Here is a 6,858-nt window from a genome sequence, read left to right on the forward strand (position 1 = left end):
ACATTTAAACATGCACCAGTTACGTAATGCGCTTTGTGATCTGATGTTCTGTACAAGTTATCAAACCAATTTAAGAAGCAATTATAATTGTAAGATGTACTGTTGAGTACTAAAATATATTTTATTGAGTCTAAAATAAGACACTTGAGTACATCGTGCCAAAGATCCAGTTTAAATTCAGCCTCAGCTTGCTTTCGCTCTTGCACTATCCACATATGGTGAGTTGCCAATCTCACCTGAGTCAATCGATGCAATCTGCAAGCAGAGGCACTGGTGTGACCCAAAACAAGGGAAAAAAGATAGTCAGGGGTTCCACCTTGGGTTGCTCTGCAGCAATTCCTACCCACTGAATTCACAGCAGCAGCAGTTTTGAAGATAATGGAGATGTCTATAGTCACTCATCAGTCCTCTCAGCAAGGACACCAGGATTCATGCCATAACAGGACACAAAAGGGATAAAATGTAATATTTAACAGGGAGTAAATGAGACATTAAATACCACTGAGCAAAAAAAAGTGGAGTTAAGTCAACTGTTAAGGTCCAGGCAAAACAAAAGTTATCAATATGTAAGGGTAGACTTTATAAATTCGAGCATGGAAGTCAGTGGGCCGCTCTGAATTTTCTGGCCAGGTTCCTGATGTGTGTTCCAAATGTGCAAATTCATAAAATCTATTCTGTAGAGATCAGTCTGTTGAACGCTTAAGAAATAGAGTTCAGCTGTGATATAAATCAGCCATAAATCATAAATCACACACTCTGGCACGGGCACTTTAAATTAAAGCCAATTCTGATTAGGAATTGCAAATGTGCAAAACATTTGGCTTACGCAGCTGTGTACTGAGTCAATTACTATATTTAAAAAAGAACATCTTCAGAGGATGTCCAGAGGATGTCTCAAATCACTTCACAGCCAAAAAATTACTTTTTGAAGTATTGTCATTGTTGTCTTTTGGCAAATGCATCAACCAATTTGCACACATCAAGGTCCCACAAACAGCAATGAGATGAATGGACAGTTAATCTGCCTTGGTGGTGTTGTTGAGAGACAAATGATGACCAGGACAGTGGGAGAACTCCGCTAATCTTCTTCAAATAATGCCATGAAATACTTTATATCCACCTGAACAGGCAAACTTCAGTTTACTACCACTACAACAACTATAGCAACTTGTACTTATGTAGCACATTTAATGTAAATAAAAGTCCCAAAGCACTTCACGGAAGCATAATGAAGAAAACGGATGCTGAGCAAAAGAGATGTTAGAAAAGGTGATCAAAAGTTTGGTCAAGGAAGTGGGTTTTAAAGGAGGGTTCTAAAGGAGGAGAGGGAGGTGGCGAGGTTTATAGGAGGAGTTGCAGAGCATGAGGCACAGCGCTGTGGTAGGGTGAAGGGAGAAATACACAAGAGGCTGGAGTGAAAGGAACAGAGAGGGCAGGGGGGTTGGGGAAGAGTTGCAGGGCTGGAGGAGGTTATAGAAATAAGGAGGAGCAAGGATGGAGGGATTGAAACACGAGTGTGAGAATTCTAAATTGGAGGCATTGGGAGACCAGGATCCAAGTAGGTCATCAAGAATAGGGGTTTTAGGAGAGTCGGACCTGGTGCAGGATAGGATACGAGCAGCAGAGTTTTGGATGAGCTGAGGTTTCTGGAGGATGAAAGACAGGATATCAGCCAGGAGATCATTGGAATAGTCGAGTCTGGAGGTGACACAGGCATGGATGAGGGTTTCAGCAGACGATGGGCTGAGGTAGGGGTGGTGGCAGATGATTTTACAGAGTTAGAAATAAGCTGTCTTTGTGATAGAGATGATATGGGATTGTAAACTCAGCTCATGATTGAATAGAATGCTGACGTTGTGAACAATCTAGTTCAGCCTGAGATGGGGGGATGGAATTGACGGCAAAGGTACGGTGTTGAGGCAGGGCCCAAAGATAATGGCTTCAGTCTTTCCAATGTTTTGCTAGAGGAAACTGCAGCTCATCCAAGACTGGATGTTAGACAGCACAGAGGCAGTGGAGGGGACGAGGGTGGTGGTGGAGAGCTAGAGCTAGGTGTCGTCAATGTGCACATGAAGCTGACCCCGTGTCTTTGGATGATTTCACCAAGTGGCAGGATGTAGATGGCAATGAGGGATGGACCAACGATGGATCTTTGTGAGACTCGACGTGTGCTGGAGATACTCTGGCTATGATCAGATAGGTAAGAATGCAATGAAGCAAGGGAAGTCCGATTGAGCTGAGCAGTGGAGGAGAGGTATTGAAAGAGGATGGTGCGGTCGGCTGTGTCAAGGGCTGCAGATATGCTGAGGAAGAATGATGCACCATGGGCACAGTCACAGAAAATGTAATTCGTGACTTTAGTTAGGGTCTTCTCAATGCAGCGAGAGGGGTGAAATACTGATTGGAAAGTTTCAAACAGGGAGTTGACTGAGCGATAGGCACTGGCTTGGGAGGTGACAATACTTTCAACCACTTTGCAGAGGAAAGAGGTTAGAAATGGGGGTGAGGATGGGTTTTTTTTGAAGGGTGGGGTGATGACAGCAGGAAAGGGAGGGGGACATTACCTGAGCAGAGAGACCAATTTATAATGTCAGCTCAAATGGGGCCAGGAGGGGAAGTTGGGTGGTCAGCAGTTCAGTGGGAATAGGATCAAGGGAGCAGGAGGTGGGTTTCACGGATGAGATGAGCTTGGAGAGGGAACAAGGGGAGATGGGAGAGAAACTGGAGAGAGACATAGAAGTTCAGAGCTAGGGCGGGGGGACCCTGGGAGGCAGGGGAGATTGGCTTGGTGGGCAAGGGGAAAAGGAGCAAGCAGCAGAGGCAGCTGAACATAAGGTCTCATTCTTAGTGACAAGGAAGTCCATGAGCTCCTTGCACTTGTTGTCAGAAGTGAGGGTGGTGGGAGGGGTTTAACGAGACGTTTGATAGTATCCGAGAATCATGGATGGTTTTGGCAGAGAGTTAGTGAGGCCCGTTAACATTTGATGTGGTCCAGCCACATCTGGTGCTGGATGGCTAATCCAGTTGTGCGCCAGAAATGCTCAAGTCTGCACCCCTTGGGCTTGAGAGAATGAAGATGTCGAACATTTCAGGGGGAACAACTGGAATGGAAGAGTGAAGGTTTTGTTCGGGGCAAGGGCATCAAAGGTGGAAGTGTGGGATTAGTTGTGCAGATCAATGGTTGCAAAAGTTTCGTAGCAAATGGAGGGAAAAAGGCTAGGTGGTTGGAGTTTGAAAATGCAGTTGTGTTTTACGGGAGTTTTTTTTCCAGGAGCAGATGCAGAATGAAATGGGATTTGAGGAGGAAAAGGGGATGTGTGTGGTGAGTGATACAAGGAAGTGGTCAAGCCAGTAGAGAGGTCACAGAAGATGGTCAAGGGGGTGGTTGTGAATATGGGTAGGAGAGTTTATATTGCGAGGTTTAGGGAGGACAGGAGGGCAATGAATTCAGAGGATAGAAGATAAGGGAAGATAAGTTGGAGATTGAAATCACTCAGGATGAGGAATCACAGAGTGTAGAGGCTAAGGTAGAAAATGAGGGAGGATATCTCGGGGAGAATCCGAGCGTGGTGAAAAGTATATCCAGGTGGGGAGGCTTCGATACGGCAAGGTGTCGCCATCCGAGCCAAGTTTCAATCAAAGCTATGATGTCAATGCAATCATCCACAATAAGGTCGTGGATAGCTAGGGCTTCGTTCACAAATGAATGGACATACCGGAGGGAAATGTGGAGAGAGGCAATGATTGTTGACCCGCTGGCATAGTCCAAAGGGGCAGTGGTGGGTGGTGTGAATGGGACAGGAAGGAGTTTGATGGAAAGGAGAATTGGGTGGGTATATAACGGGTGGCTCAACCGTCACTGCCCATTTTGCACCCCAGCCGAAGTTAAACTTCACCCCCAACATTTTTAAACATGTTCGTCATTTGCCTAGAGTCTATTCAGAGCTAACACTGACTGTTCTGTGTTTCATTCAGTTAAGGAACTAAATATGATACTTTTAGATATCGGACATTATAATTCCTAAGTCTTTCACATATTTGCCAGCCAAAATGTTCAAAGAAACACGGCAAAAACATTCTCAAGAAAGAAGAATCTATTCCTGTAAAGGTTGTGGGTGCTACTGGAAGAGTGGAGAGATCAGAGAGTGTAACAGGGATTCACTCCAGAAGTCCTTATTTCCTTGTTTGCAAAAACAAAAAGCATTTAATGAGACAGAGTAAAATCAGGTTACAACTGCAGCAAGTAGAGGCACTGTGGAAAACATGGCTTGCATGTCTGAAACAAATCATCACGATCAAAAGCCAATTGAGCAACAGCTTCAGATAGTACAATCTACTAACATTAGAGGCAGAATCTAATACTGTTACCCCAAATATAACTTTTCAACTTTCTTTCACTCATTATGCACGTTTAAGCAGTCCTTTGGTAAACTGTGTGAAGTGAAATCTGGCCAATTCACTCCCATGAAGCAGAAAAGCACGCGGTTAGGAATGTAATATACCCAGTTGGTTGTACGCTTCCCGCAATCGGGCAGTATTGTTGCAGCTCAAAGGCTATGCCCAGTGGTGGCCTCCATTGCATTGAATGAAGCACGGCCAGGTGCTCCTGTTGGTGACATCACAGAACAGCCTAAAAAGGAGACCCAAGCTGGGGGATCTGTGCGGCTCGATCAAATTTGATGTTTTTTTTCCAAATGGAGTCAACAATGGTTACAAACATATATTTTTAACGTATAAAATGGAAACGTATTTTGAATAAAATTGACTGACTTTTCCTTTTTCAATGATTTTTTAATCTACTAAGAAAATAACAAAACTTGCACTACGATCCCAGACGACCGAGTCTCCCCCTATTGTACCACGTTTGGTTTTGGACTTGGTAAAAGGCATGAATCCTATTCTTATATAGTATAAAAAGTTACAAATTATGAAAGGATTGTTCAGTCAAAATTTTGCATTGGATACAAATGTGCAATCCAACAGTCCTGTCATCTTTGGCGGCAGAATGACTGCTGCTGTGAAAATAGCAATCCTCATATCTAGATTGTGTGGAGTCTTGAAATGGCCAAATATCAGAGGTGATAGAGTGCGCTCTGCTGGCCATCTAACCAGCACTACATTTCAGTGAAGCTTCAGTCCCCTTAATAACAGAGACACTAAAGCAGAAACTTGGATGTTTGGAATTAAATGTGCAACATTGTCTGGATTTCTTTTTTAAAAATCAGCTTTCAATCAAAAGAAAAACATTTCATGTAGAGATGTTGTCAAACAGGAGTTCGCACTAGTTTGACAATGTTAAAAAAAAAAGTTTTACTAGCCCAGCAATCCCACTATTAAAATATTTTATAAATATTCTATTAATTTGTTCCTACCAGGAGACTTTGACGTGGAGAACTACACAGTGTGTGTGTGTGGGGGTGGAGGGGTGGGTAAGAGAATGGCCAAGTAGGGTAAGAAGCAGCTCTGAATTCCTATAGAAATTAATTCTGTTTCTTACAATATCCAGAATGGGGGCCGGGGGGGGGGGGGGAGTGGAGAAAGGAGCCTGAAAGCTTTCCGACACAATTAAGAAAAATCCATTGGTCAAAGGTTTGGGGCCTTTATTTAACCTCTGGATCAAATTTTTAAAAATACTACTTACAGCTGCAGCATTTTATTCTTGCTATCAGGTAGCTATGTGCGGATCCATCTCTTTTCTGTACAGGGAGCATTTAGCAGCTTGAAACTAATGCAATGCCAGTATTACAATGTCACCCAGTGGCCATAATCATTACCACAACAATAGTCAATAGAAATATCCTCCTCGTGCTGAAGTAAAGAGAATGCATTTATTCATGATGAAAGAAATTATGAAAAGAAAAGAAAAAAACAAGCTCAGCAGTTCAGATAGCCATGAGAATATCAGCAAAATCCTTGTGATTATCTAGTTTGGTGGTTCGAGACCATCCAGAACTCTAATACTCAGCATTTGCTGCCCTGAGCCAGTTACCTACAAAAATAATTTTGACCCCTGCAATAGGTTTGCAAAATGCTGACATGATATGACCATTCACCCAGTAGGGTCCAACATGGCAAATCATCCCTTTCCGCCTTGGTGTGGGAGCTATGGCAACCACATTGTCTGTTCAGCTAGGCCCCTAGCTGGGTGCCCCACATTGAAGGTGAGGACAGCCGGTCAAGGCATTAGACCGACTAATCTACAACTTGGACAGTTGACTCTCTGGGTGGGCAAAAGGCTGCAACTGCACCTCAAACACTTCCAGCTCCCACAACAGGAGGAAACACTCAGTCTCCCAAATTTCAAACACTACTACCGGCCAGCTTGGACTCAAGTGTTTGTGGCTTGGTCCACAGCCCCCAGTATAACTCATGGCTTGGAATAGAAGTTAGGACCACTGTTGCTACGACCTCTCAGCCCGTAGTTAGGTTTATGCCTCCCTAAAGATGCCACTGGATCCGGCTGTCCTCTCTCCAATATGGCACAATGGGGAACTCCTAGTATGCAGAACCTGGCATAAATAAAGAGATCCCCAAATTAGTGTAGCTCCTTCCATTAAGGCCACTAGCTAGCCCATAAATTTCACCTCACCCAACAAACCCTACCACACTTTGCAGACTTCAGCGTGAGCCTTGGAATTTTTCCTCCATTTCCCAAACTCTTGCAAGTGCATCTCCACCCTATGTACCATTTTTACTTCAGTGACAAAGGTAGAACAGAAAGCTTGATGGATGCCTAGAAACATGACCTAGCTTGACTGTTGAGGAAAAATGTCAAAAAGTATGGAGTCAGACTCTAAACACCACCACCTGCAGTAAACTTCAAGGCGGCCAGCTCAAAATCATTCTTCATACATGCTG

Source organism: Heptranchias perlo, chromosome 2 (assembly GCF_035084215.1).
Source record: "Heptranchias perlo isolate sHepPer1 chromosome 2, sHepPer1.hap1, whole genome shotgun sequence".
In the NCBI taxonomy this organism is placed as follows: domain Eukaryota; kingdom Metazoa; phylum Chordata; class Chondrichthyes; order Hexanchiformes; family Hexanchidae; genus Heptranchias; species Heptranchias perlo.